General features: G+C 48.2%; 1 long non-coding RNA gene and 1 pseudogene across 1 annotated transcript; one reads left to right on the forward strand and one right to left on the reverse strand.

Moving 5' to 3' along the window:
* Window positions 1-2,463: 2,463 nt before the first annotated feature.
* Window positions 2,464-3,046, reverse strand: LOC135966754 (cilia- and flagella-associated protein 144-like; annotated as a pseudogene).
* Window positions 3,047-7,472: 4,426 nt separating this feature from the next.
* LOC141408301 (uncharacterized) lies at window positions 7,473-10,442 on the forward strand. Its single transcript, XR_012421949.1, has 3 exons — window positions 7,473-8,627; window positions 9,277-9,335; window positions 10,201-10,442. It is a non-coding gene; the product is annotated as an uncharacterized lncRNA (long non-coding RNA).
* The last annotated feature ends 3,071 nt before the right edge of the window (window positions 10,443-13,513 follow it).

Raw genomic sequence — 13,513 nt, forward strand, 5'->3', positions numbered from 1 at the left:
CCTCCCAAAGTGTTGGGGTGACAGGTGTGAGCCACCACACCTGGGCCTTCTATGATATTACGCTCACTGGTGTTTCTCCTCCGCTACAGCCTCTGTTCTCTGGTCTCCTGAATCCACTCTTTTGTCTCTAACAAACCCCTGAATATTGGAGGTCTTCAGGGACTGGTCACATGCACACTTCAATTCTCACTTGATACCTTCTTCCTAGGCAATGTCTTTTATTTCCCTGTCTTGAAATCCCACAACAGGGCAATGACTCCCAAATTTATACTCTTCAATTCAGACCTCGTTTCTGAGCTGCAACGGCTATTGGGTTTTTTTGGTGTTTTGTTTTGTTTTGTTTTGTTTGAGACAGGGTCTTGCTTTGTCACTCACACTGGAGTGCAGCGGCCTGATCATAGCTCACTGCAGCCTTGACCTCCCAGGCTCAATTGATCCTTCCACCTCAGTCACCTGAGTAGCTGGGCCTACAGGTGCATGCCACCATGCCCAGATAAGTTTTGTATTTGTATTAGAGACACGGTGTTGCCATGTTGTCCAGGCTGGTCTACAAGTCCTAGGCTCAAGTGATTTACCTGCCTCAACCTCCCAAAGTGTTGGAATTACAGGCATGAGCCACTGCACCTGGCCTATTGTGACGTCTTGGCGGTCTCCCAGGACCAGAACCTAACTTGTTATATGGAAATAGAAACTTCATGAGGTCAGGGCCCATGGCTGTCCTGTTTGCCACTGTATCACCCATTTTCAGCATCCTACTTCACACAGGAAGAGTCCATGAAACTTTGGAATGAAGGAATGAATGAAGGACAGATGAGTGAAGAAATTAAGTAATGGTGCTCTCTGGTTGCAAATAACAGGATATCCCAACTCAAAGTAGTTTAAATAAAAAGAGGCAGTTAGACAACTGGGGGTGTCTCAAGTGAAATTAGGGAATGTGGCTGAACCTCAAGACCATTTAGAACATTGGCTTTGGACACTGTTAGGACTTTTTCAACTCTCGCCCCTTCTTGGTGTGCATATACTTCATTTTTCTCTCTTGCTGCCTTTTTAGTTCCTCAGACAAAATGGAGATTCTAGACCGCCACTGGGATTGGCAGGTTTTTTTGTTGTTGTTTTTATTTTATTCTACTTTATTATTATCACTTTTATTGAGACAGAGTGTCACTCTGTCACCCAGGTTGGAGTGCAGTGGTGAGATCTTGGCTCATTGCAACCTCCGCCTCCTGGGTTCAAGCGATTCAGCCTCCTGAGCAGCTGGGATTACAGGTGCACACCACCATGCCCGGTTAATTTTTGTATTTTTAGTAGAGGTGGGGTTTCACCATGTTGGTCAGGCTGGTTTTGAACTCCTGACCTCGTGATCCGCCTGCCTAGACCTCCCAAAGTGCTGGGATTACAAGTGTGAGCCACCATGCCCGGCCTGGCAGGTTTTTGAAAAGGCCCTGACCTTTATGATATCACACTCTCCCGGTTTTCACTCACTCTCTACAGCCTCTCTTAGCTGGTGTCGTTTATCAGCTTTTTCCTCTACCCAGCCCCTAAGTTCTGGAGTTCCTCAGGGACTGGTCACATAGGCTTGAGGGTCATGAGGTCTCTCTCATAACCACTCACCTTGGCCGTTAGAGCACAAAAGCAGTCATAGACAGCAGGTAAACAAATGGCCACTACTGTGTTCCTAGAAAACATGATTTAGAGTAAAAGGAAAAAAAAAAAAAAAAAAAAGAAAACATTATTTCTTAGAGTATAGAGGCTAGAGTAAAAGGAAAGGTTAGAGTGAAAGGGGAAAAAAAAGTATTTGCAAACAGGTGCTGGCCCTGGTCTAGAATACCAATAGATACTGATATGGTTTGGCTGTGTCACCCCGCCCTGCTCCAAATCTCACCTTGAATTGTAATAATCCCCACATGTCAAGGGCAGGACCAGGTGGAGATAATTAACTCTTGGGGGCAGTTTCCCTCCTGCTGGTCTCGTGGTAGTAAATAAGTCTGACAAGATCTGATGGTTTTATGAAGGGGAGTTCCCCTGCACAAGCTCTCTTGCCTGCAGCGGTATAAGGCCTGACTTTGCTTCTCCTTTGCCTTCCGCCATGATTGTGAGGCCTCCTCAGCCGTGCTAAACTGTGAGTCCATTAAACCTCTTTCCTTTATAAATTACCCAGTCTTGGGTATGTCTTTATTAGAAGCATGAGAACAGACTAATACCGATACTAACTCCACATGTCATCAGTTCAGCAATCTGGAGAGAGATAGTCACCGCTCTTGGTTCTGTGCTGTCTCTTAACCTAGCTGGGGTCACTTTCCCATCCCTGATCCAAAGGACTGGTGGAGGAGGCAGGGTCAACATATTACTCTCTAGGTCACCATGGCTACTCTCATGGCACTCACCTGTACTATAGGAGGACTGAAGATGGGGAACAATTCCTGGGAAAAATCATGCTACAAAATTCCAACATCTAAAACTTAGTTTATTTTTATTTATTTAGCTTTAAAATAACATTTATTTCTCGGGGCAGTGCACACTTTGGACGTGAAATCCGGGCCTCAGTCCACCGCTGGGATGCCACTGGTGGCGATAAACGTCTCCCAGCCCCCACATCTGAGCCTTGCACAGAGCGATGTCATTGCAGACCCTGCAGTGGTTCAGCCTGCGATCCGGGCATTCTGGGTTGAGCCAGGGCTCTGAGTCCCATGCAGTTTCCTGATTTTCAGTCTGTGTCTGGGTCCTTCTTCCTTGGTCCCTGGGCAGCGTGGTGAATGAGATTCCGACACCTGGCGTCTCCAGGCTCCTCCAGGTTACCATGCCAAGACACGGGCTTCCTGGTGATCTGTGGACCTCGTGGAGGGGTTCACGTGATGCCGGGCATAGACGTTCCGGGCTGGTAGCTCTTTGAGGTACAGCTCCTGCAAGATCTGGTTCTGACAGACCTCATCCTGGGTCACCTTCTCCCTGGGGTGTCCCGCCATGGCCTTGGCGTTGCTCCATCGGGCTCCATGCGCTCTCTGCTCCCTCGTGCCTCTCTCCCTGGCCCCGGGCTTCTGCCGTCTCCAGGCAACAGCGTCCCACAGCCCCAGCTTCCTGCGATCCAGCCTTTACCCCTCCAGGAAGGGGCTTCCCGTCACGGGACAGACCCGGGGGTCATGGGCATGTGGTTAGGCCTCACCTTGGCCAGTCGTTTCCCTCCCAGCGAGCAGAGGCGCCGCTTCCTCGTGCTATCCCTTCTCCGTCTCGGGCCAGCAGTTTGCTGGGGGTTCCACACCAAGGCCCACGGGGAAGCCAGTTCCAAATGCAGAGGCGGGCCCGGCCGGCTGAGCAGGCAGCGGAGGCCGAGGGTGGGTGTCTGTGGTCCTGCGTCCCCGTGTCCACAGCCAGGCCGTGGGGTCCTCGGGGTCCGCTCCTTCGCTGCCCGAGCACGGTCCCTGCAGGGGCCTCTCCGTGGGGTCGTGGATCGTCAGGCCGCGTGGGTGGCTGGGGGCGGGGGGCGGGCTGCAGGCAGGCTCTAGAAGCAGGGGCTGGGCGGGGGCGTGGGGGGATAGGGAGGGATGTAGTGGAAGTTGGGGCCCCAGCGGACGTGCGGGCGGCAGATGCAGCCCTTCTGAAGATGCACGCACGAAGAGGTCGGCAGGGCGATGCCCACGACGGGGTAGTGGACGGGCACGAACTGGTTCAGAGACGGGTAGCAGATGGGGCAGAAGGACGAGTAGGTGGGATGGAACAGGAGCGTGGTGTGCGGGTCCAGAAACGGAGGACGGATGGGAGGAAAGAAGAGCCGACGGCCAGGGCGCTGCGGGGTGGCGCCGAGCGGGCGCCGGGGCTGGGGGGCGGAGATGCGGGGCAGCTTTCGAGTCATTTTCACGCGTGCAGCGCTCTCTCGTCGGAACGGCCGGAGTGCGCGGCGAGTGCGGGGCCTGCGCGGCTTTTATCTCCTCCGGGCGTTCCAGGGCTGAACGCGCTTTGTGACCCGCGCTGCGTCCGAACCCGGGAGCGCCCCGCCAGTCGGCACAGGGCCCCGTCTCCGGGTTTAGCACCAAGCAGGGGAAATGGAAGACAGAGGCAATGGGGCGACGTCGCAGTCCCTGTGCTTGTACCCCGTAGTTTTGCCCTCAGTAGGCAAAGGCTGATCGGAGGGCTGGGATACGGTTAGGGGCCGGGGACCTGGGAGAGCGGCTCTGAGCAGGAACTGGGAAAAGGGGACGAAGTCAGTGCCCCAGGCGCCTTCCCTTAGGACAGTGTTCAAAGCCCTTCAGTCCCTCACATCACTGCGGGAACATGCGCAATTAGACACGCTACGTCCATTTTACCCGTGGGACACGGAGGACCAGAGAGGGAACCTCCATAGGCTGGCGGTGGGAGACAAAGCAGGTGGGGCTCGAACCTGTGGCAGCAGAGGGCAGGTAGGAGGGAAGCAAAACGGCCCAAGCTCGCACCAGCGGCTGCTTCTGCGTGTGTGTGTGGACGGGATCCTGCAGGGGGCGCGGCAGAGCAGACCTGGGCGTTTCCTAGCTTACCCTTGGCCCTGTGTTCCTTGGTGTGATGCTTTATTTTTAACTAGAACCAGAAACGTTGAGTCACAGCTGGTGGATGGCTACCCACTCCCGAGCGCCTAATAACTGGATTTGGACTTCCTTGCTCCCTACCTGAGATGCCTCCCTCCCTGCCAGATGATTAAGGAGGCTGCACTTTTGTCTGATGCAGAAACCCTCTCTGCTGAACTTTACTGGTTTCTTTGATCACCACCCAAAGCATAAGCCCCTTTTCTCTCCTATTCTCAACCATACTTGATCACTGAGGACCAAGCTCCAATTTTTTTATCTTACCCAAATTCCTACCTAAGGGGTCTAGCGATTCATGCCCTACAAACCTTAAATTGTCATCAGATGGATTTTATTTAACCCTGTATATTGTGACTTTTCTTTTTCTTTCTTTCTTTCTTTCTTTTTTTTTTTTGAAATGGATTCTCACTCTCACCCAGGCTGGAGCGCAGTGTTGCGATCTCGGCTCACTGCAAGCTCCGCCTCCCGGGTTTACACCATTCTCCTGCCTCAGCCTCCGGAGTAGCTGGGACTACAGCGCCGCCACCACGCCCGGCTGATTTTTTGTATTTTTAGTAGAGACGGGGTGTCACTGTTAGCCAGGATGGTCTCGATCTCCTGACCTCGTGATCCGCCCCCCTCGGCCTCCCAAAGTGCTGGGATTACAGGCGTGAGCCACCGCGCCCGGCCAGTCCCGCCATTTCTAAACCAAATCAATGTATTTCTTAAATGTAATTAATGTCTCATGCCTTCCTAAAACGTATAAAACCAAGCTGTACCCCAAGCACCTTGGGCACATATTCTCAGAACCTCCTGAGGGCCATGTCACGGGCCATGGTCACTCATATTTGGCTCAGAATACATCTCTTAAAATATTTTACAAAGTTTAACTCTTTTCATCAACATCACCATAATATTCTGATTTTTCCCCAACATCCTTTTCCTGTCTAATTATTTGACAAAACTTTATATTCTCTGAAGTCCAGCCACATTATTTAGCAAACTCCCCTATTCCCTGAGAGTGCTTCTTTATTGACGGTCTCCTGTGACTCCTGGCTTTAACTGTACCTGGTTTCTCTTGAGGACACTGTTTCCCTTGTATCTCAAGTAGAGACTACTCATTCTTTCAAACTCTAAACTACTTCGGGGTGAGAATGTGGGTGGGGTGTTCCTTCTCCTTGCTCCTTCTACTTCCTTTAAAACCATTACTCCACTCTTCCTATTAGAAAATCTCTTGCTCCTTAGAAGCTTGTGCTATGAGCCACCATGTCCCTGGCTTTTCCTTTCAGATCTCCTGGATCCTCTTTTACAGTGAAAACGTTCACACTTGTCTCAAAGTCTGATTCTTGAGTCTGTCATGCTAAGTGGGTTCCATGTCCATTTAGATGGCTGGATTCAATTCTCTGGCCTCTCCTTTTTTGTGTGTTTGTTACTTATAAGAAATTATGTATTTTGTAAAAATTTTCTCTTTCTTTTTTTCTTTTTCTTTTTTTTTTTTGAGATGGTGTCTCGCTTTGTCACCCAGGCTAGAGTGCAGTGGCCGGATCTCAGCTCACTGCAAGCTCCGCCTCCCAGGTTCCCGCCATTCTCCTGCCTCAGCCTCCCACGTAGTTGGGACTACAGGCGCCCGCCACCTCGCCCGGCTAGTTGTTTTTTTTTTGTATTTTTAGTAGAGACGGCATTTCACCATGTTAGCCAGGACGGTCTCGATCTCCTGACCTCGTGATCCGCCCGTCTCGGCCTCCCAAAGTGCTGGGATTACAGGAAAAATTTTATTTTTCATTTAAACATAAGAATTGCATAGATTTATAGGATAAGTTATGTAATGATCAAATGAGGGTATTTAGCATATCCATCACCTCAAATACTTATCATTTCCTTGTGATGATAATATTAAATAGCTTCCCTTTTAGATATTTTGAAATATACAATATTGTTAAATATAGTCACTGCAGTGTGCACTAGGACACCAGAACTTACTCCTCTTATCTAGCTATAATTTTGCACTCAACCACTCTCTCCTCATTCCTCCCCAGCCTGTAGTAGCCACTATTCTGCTCTGTACTTCTATGAGATTACCTTTTTTTCTCATTTTTTTTTTTTTTTTCTTGAGATGGAGTCTCGCTCTGTCTCCCAGGCTGGAGTGCAGTGGTAGGATCTCGGCTCACTGCACCCTCCACCTTCCGGGATCAAGCAATTCTCCTGCCCCAGCCTCCTGAGTAGCTGGGATTACAGGTGCCCACCACCATGCCCGGCTAATTTTTGTATTTTTATTAGGGGAGACGGGGTTTCTCCATGTTGGCCAGGCTGGTCTTGAACTCCTGACTCAGGTAATCTGCCTGCTTTGGCCTCCCAAAGTGTTGGGATTACAAGCATGAGCCACCACACCTGGCTATTACATGAGATCAACCTTTTTAGATTTCACAAATGGGTGAGATCATTTGATTTTGTCCTTCTGTGCCTTATTTCCCTTAATGTCCTTTAGGTTCATCGTGTTGCTGCAAATGACAGGGTTTCATGCTTTTTAATGACAAAGTATTATTCCGTTATGTATATATACTGCATTTTCTTTATCCACTCGTGTTGATGGACACTTAGGATGATTCTGTATCTTGGCTATTATAAATAATGCTGCAGTAAACATGGGAGTATGTATTTCCCTTTGACGTATTCATTTTCTTTGAAAACATACCCAGCAGTGAAATTTCTGGGTCATATGGCACTTCTACTTTTAATTTTTCGAGGAACCTCCATACTGTTTTCCATAATGGCTAGATTAGTATATATACCCACCGAGAGTGTATAAGGGCTCAATTTCTTCACGTTTACACCAGCATTTGTTATTTTTTGTCTTTAAAAACATTTTTAGATTGAGGTATACATGTATAGGTTTGTTACACGGGAGTTAAAAGGGAGTTAAAACTTAATCCTTTCTTTTTCTTTTTCGTAAATAGAGACAGGGTCTTGCTGTGTTGCCCAGGCTAGTGTTGAAGTGCCTTGACCTCCTGAAGTGCTGGAACCACAGACATGAGCCACTCCACCCAGCCTAAAACTTTATCTTCTTTTGTAAATGTGCTTTTATCTTCAGCATTCCAGACTTAGTTCCATCCTCCCAGGCACTTATGTCCTCTTCTTTTCTCATCCTTGGCATGTTGTCCCTAACTGAGTCCTGTCAATTCCACCTCTAAAATGGATCCGTAGTATCTTTCCGTTTGTCTTAGCCATCTGTATGAGTCCACTTTCATGCTGCTGATAAAGACATACCTGAGACTGAGCAATTTACAAAAGAAAGAGGTTTAATGGACTCACAGTTCCACACGGCTGGGGAGGCCTCACAATCATGGCAGAAGATGAAAGTTACGTCTCACATGGCAGCAGACAAGAGTGAGAGCCAAGCAAAAGGGGTTTCTTCTTATAAAATCATCAGATCTCGTGAGACTTATTCACTACCATGAGAACAGTATGAGGGAAATCACCTCCATGATTTAATTATCTCCCACTGCCTCCCTCCCACAACACAGGGAATTATGGGAGCTACAATTTGAGATGAGATTTCAGTGGGGACACAGCCAAGTCATAGCCCCATCACTCTAGTCCAACTGTCATCTCTCATCTGGTCTTCTGTGAAGTCTCCCGAGTCATTCTGGCTCACCTCCAATGCAATCAGCAGCCAGGGGACACTTTTGAAAACATAAATCTGACCGTCATGTGCCTGCGGAGTGTCCAGGAGGCTGGAGGGAGGACGCCCTCCTCAGCTTCTAGGATTCTTAGGCTTGGGGACCCAGGTGCAGCAGGCGAGGAGTTGGAAGTCATCATAGAGAGGCAGGATTCATGAGAAGCCATTTCTCAGAGGAATTTATGGGAACAGGACATAATAGCTCCCCTTGGGACTAAAGGCAGCTGGAATGTGGGACAGGAGACTGAAGAAGCAAGAGTCCAGGAAGCACCTGCCTAAAAGGAATTACCTAGAACTTAAGAGCTGAATGCAGCCAGGCACAGTACCCACAGGAAAGGAAGCTTTGATGTCAGCCTAGACTTGGGTTTCTAGCTGAGCTCCTCCATTCTCAAGGAAGTCACTTTCGTCAGCTGTCAATTCAGGTGAATTAATGAGAACTCAAAGAGATGACATTTGCAAACGATCCTGATATCCTCAAGAAATACTTTCAACCTGTATGCAACCGTGTCTTTTCTTATAATATTTATTACAATATTGGAGTAATAGGAAATGTTAAGAGGTACCAGACAGACGGAATGAGGAAGAAGACTTTATTTATTTGAGACGGAGTTTCCCTCCTGTCACCCCAGCTGGAGTGCAGTGGCGCAATCTTGGCTCCCTGTAACCTCTTCCTCCTGGGTTCAAGCGGTTCTCCTGTCTCAGCCCCCTGAGTAGCTGGGATTACAGGTGCACACCACCACGTCCAGCTAATTTTTTGTATTTTTAGTAGAGACGGGGTTTCACCATATTGGCCAGGCTGGTCTCAAACTCCTGACCTCAGGTGATCCACCTGCCTCGGCCTCCTAAAGTGCCGGGATTACAGGCATGAGCCGCCGCTCCTGGCCAGGAGGAAGATGTTTAGGAGACATTTCAGAGGAGAAATAATATGAGTGGGAGCAGACACTGTCTGAAACTTTGAAGAGACCACTGAACGAAGAGGATTTTTAGGAAGTCTGCTTTTCTGATGTGTGAAATGATTCTTTTTGGTGCCTGCAAGGTAATTTTCTCTAAAGCTCTGTTTTCATTTTACAGGCTTTTGGTGACTAATTTGTGCTCCTTGGAACAAGTACCAGTCAGAACCTGGAGTAAAGGTAAGAGAAGACTGAATTCATTTGAGACACTAATGGGAAGGTGTAGTCACAGCTCACCTGGCCCTGAGGGTGTGGCAAGGAATATCTTGTGCTGTTTCTGCTTAGTCCCATCTAAGTCCAGGTGCAGCAAGCATTCTTTTTTTCTTTTTCTTTTCTTTCTTTCTTTCTTTTTTTTTAAGACAGAGTCTTGCTTTGTCAACATGGCTGGAGTGCAGTGGCACGATCTCAATCTCGGCCCACTGCAACCTCTGTCACCCAGGTTCAAGCAATTCTCATGCCTCAGCCTCCTGAGCAGCTGGGATTATAGGTGGCCAGCACGACCCACTAATTTTTGTATTTTTAGTAGCTAGGGTTTCACCATACTGCTCAGGCTGGTCTCAAACTCCTAACCTCAAGTGATCTGCCCACCTTAGCCTTCCAAAGTGCTGGGATTCAGGTGTGTGCCATGATGCCCAGCTACGTTTTTGTTTTGTTTTTTTCATTTCTTTTAGAGATAGAGGGTTTCACTATGTTGCCCAGGCTGGTCTTGAACTCCTGGCCTGCAGCAAATCCTCCCTCCCCAGCCTCCCAAAGTGCTGGGATTCAGGTGTGATCCATGATGCCCAGCTATGTTTTTGTTTTCATTTCTTGTAGAGATGGAGGGTCTCACTATGTTGCCCAGGCTGGTCTTGAACTCCTGGCCTCAAGTAAATCCTCCCTCCAAGCCTCCCCAAAACTGGGATTACAGGGCTGAAACACCATGCTCGACCTAAATTTTCAATACCTCCTCCACTCCCACACCGGCTGTCTCGGATCCTCCCTCTGTCTGGGAGGTGAGTATTTGAGAGTGTATGCCTGCTCTTTGAAAGGAAGGTTATCCATACAGGGGCTGGCAAGGACTGAACAAGCCTGAGGACGCAGGTGGGCATCGTCTCTGTGGAGCCATTGCCAGTCAACATGCTGGCCGCTGCCCAGGAGAACCTCCCAGGATGCGGACGTGGCCCTCTGGGCTGATGACAGCGTGCTTTTGTAGGTGGGGCCGGGCATCCCCAAATTTCCCCACATTGTAATACATTTGAATTGTTGGTATGTGCTAGAGCTTGCTGGAAAAAAAATGAAAGAGTTGCATTTTGGGAGTCAGGATATAGTTTTTAATGGGTGCATTAGTTCTCTTTTTACCCCAACTCTGCCAACAACAGAGAGGAATCCAGTGTTCTCACACTCCCCTCCCAGAGTAAAAGTTCAGGAACTCCCAGGGTGTCCAAATCTGGATCCTTGCTCACGGTGCCCTGCCTTGTGGTCTCACCATCTCAGCCACAGGTAGAGAACAACAAGATCTTTTATTTATTTATTTTTTTAAATGGAGCCTCGCTCTGTGGCCCAGGCTGGAGTACACTGGCATGATCTCGGCTTACTGCAACCTCTGCCTCCTGGTTCAAGTGATTCTCGGGCCTCAGCCTCCCGAGTAGCTGGGATTACAGGTGCCTGCCACCATGCCTGGCTATTTTTTATATTTTTAGTAGAGATGGGGTTTCGCCATGTTGGCCAGGCTGGTCTGAACTCCTGACCTCAAGTGATCCACCTGCCTCGGTCTCCCAAAGTGCTGGGATTACAGGCATGAGGCTCTGTGCCCAGCCGAGAACAACAGAATCTTAACCCTCCAAGTCTGCACTGAGGATGCAGAGTCAGTGACTTCCAAAAAGTCATCAATACGCTTTAAATCATTCATTTACTCATTCCATAAACATGTATTGAATACCCCTTATGTGCCATAAGGAAAACGGGGAAAAAAGCCTTTGTTTTTGTTCTCAAGACAACAACAGACCCAAGTGCTGTAGGTGCTATGTTAGAAATATCCACATGTTGCTTGAAACACAAGGAACACACGTCTAACCTGGGGCCCAGCATTGGAAACCCAGTTCAAATCTTGCTGGGTGAGGTTGTAGGAATTCTTGATTCATTGACTGATTCCACAGAGATTTACTAAACACTTACAATGTGCCAGGCTGTTATCTGGGCACTGAAGACTCAGTCTTATAAATGAAGTTCTCATGGAGAACTCAGATTCACAGTTCTCATGGAGCTTGTGTTTGAGGTGTGGTGTGGGGAAGGAGCTAAGGCAGAGGATGCAGAAGAGTCAGACTATATACCAACCAGCCGATAAGCGCCATCGATTCCATGTTTTTTATCGAGTGTCTAATATGTGTCAGGCAGAGTGTTGCACGCTGGTGTTACAAAGACAAATGAGACACAGCCCCTGTCCCTGAGGGGTTAGATAAAAAGGAAAGAGCCTGTAGGAAGGCCTAGTGCAAACAATGGTGCTGTGTTTGGGAAATTCAAGCTGTTCAGCTGAACTGGGGCACAGGGCGTGGTGAGGGAGGGGCTCCCTGTTTCAGTCATGAAATGCACCCTTTCCACAACTGGGGAAATAATCCTTCCTGGAAACTTCATACGAACCCTCTCAAAGTACTTATTGATGTAGACATTTGGAACACGACGTAGGTCCTGGGTGTCTATAAAATAGCATCATCCAGCCGATCACCTCTCCCCACGTGGCTGAACTGAGGACCTGTGGATTGGTATCTCTCGGTAGTTCAGAACAGTGCCAGCAACCTACGGCCCTAGGGCCACCACCTGTGCGGTAAAGAAAGTTTTTTGGAACAGTCATGGCCATTCATTTAAATATTATCTATGATGGCTCTCGTGCTACAATGTCAGAGGCGAGTATTTACGACAAAGATCACGTAGCCCAAAAGCCTATGTGGGCCTATAAGAAAAAGTTGCCAACCCCGGTCTAGGAGCTCTGCTTACCTGAAATACAAACTAATAATGAGTGTCTGACACATCAAATTCAATTCCCTCCCTCCCCCCTCCTTCCTTCCTTCCTTCCTTTTTCCTTTTCTTCCTTCCCTTCCTCCCTTCCTTCTCCCTTCATCCCTTCTCACTCTCTCTCTTTCTCTGTCTCTCTCCCTTCCTTGCTTTCTTACCTAACCCACATTCCCAGCAACTGATGTGAATAAAAACAAGTGTTAGATCTGAATGTGTCAAAGTTAAACTACAACTAGGATCTGCCTTCTGAGGTATGGCAAGAAACGAATTGGTTAATGTTTGCAAAATGCCAGGACATTGTTTTGTTTTTGTTTTTGTTTTCGTTTTTGTTTTGAGACAGAGTCTCGCTCTGTTGCCCAGGCTGGATGCGGTGGCGCAATCTCGGCTCACTGCAAACTCTGCCTCCCAGGTTCATGCCATTCTCCTTCCTCAGCCTCCCGAGTAGCTGGGACTACAGGCGCCCGCCACTACGCCTGGCTAATTTTGTTTTTTGTATTTTTAGTAGAGACGGTTTCACTGTGTTAGCCCAGGATGGTCTCGATCTCCTGACCTCATGATCCGCCCGTCTCGGCCTCCCAAAGTGCTGGGATTACAGGCGTGAGCCACTGCACCCGGCCTACCAGGACATTCTTGAATAAAAGGCCCTATATAAGTTCAAAGTATTTATAATTATTATGATTATTATTATAATTTATGAGATGTCATAAATCTCTCCAAAAGAGGATGAGATCAACACTTTTAAAAGGAGAACAGGACTCTATATAAATCGCTGTGGGCTCACCACCTCTAAGGAGGAGCACTGACTGAAGACAGGTGAGTGTGAAGCAGAGGCGTGGATCTTACACTCGGGCTTATTTAGGATGAAAATCCAGTGTATGGTGATCAGTTGGCAATGATTGTGTCGCTGCTGCATAAGAAATATCGGACTCAGGCAAAACTTAAGGACCTTGCCAGGAAAACCCACGTTTCAAAAGATATGTAGATGATAGAATAATTTTTCCTGTTCATTACAATATGTTTCAAAATTTAGATTCCTTTTAATGCAAGTATATCGTTACTTTTGGATGTGTGAGCATGTGCAAATCGAATAATGGGAGAAAAGAAATGTGTGTGCACTTAACTGTAGCTGTAATAGGGCCACATGCGATGTCGCATTTGCCTCTAGAGTCCACAGACGGAACAGAGAGGCCAAGGTCTCTCTGATTTGTTCTTTGTGCAGAATGAAACATTCGCAGGGAAATCTCCAGCATAGGAAGATCCTTCCTGGAGTTCTGAACTCTCAAAAACCCAAATGGGAAAAGCAGGCACAGAGGACGCGCTGAGAGAAGGAACTCCCTTCCAGCTCACAGTCTGTCTCTGCAGGGAAAGGC

Source organism: Macaca fascicularis, chromosome 13 (assembly GCF_037993035.2).
Source record: "Macaca fascicularis isolate 582-1 chromosome 13, T2T-MFA8v1.1".
Taxonomy (NCBI): Eukaryota; Metazoa; Chordata; class Mammalia; order Primates; family Cercopithecidae; genus Macaca; species Macaca fascicularis.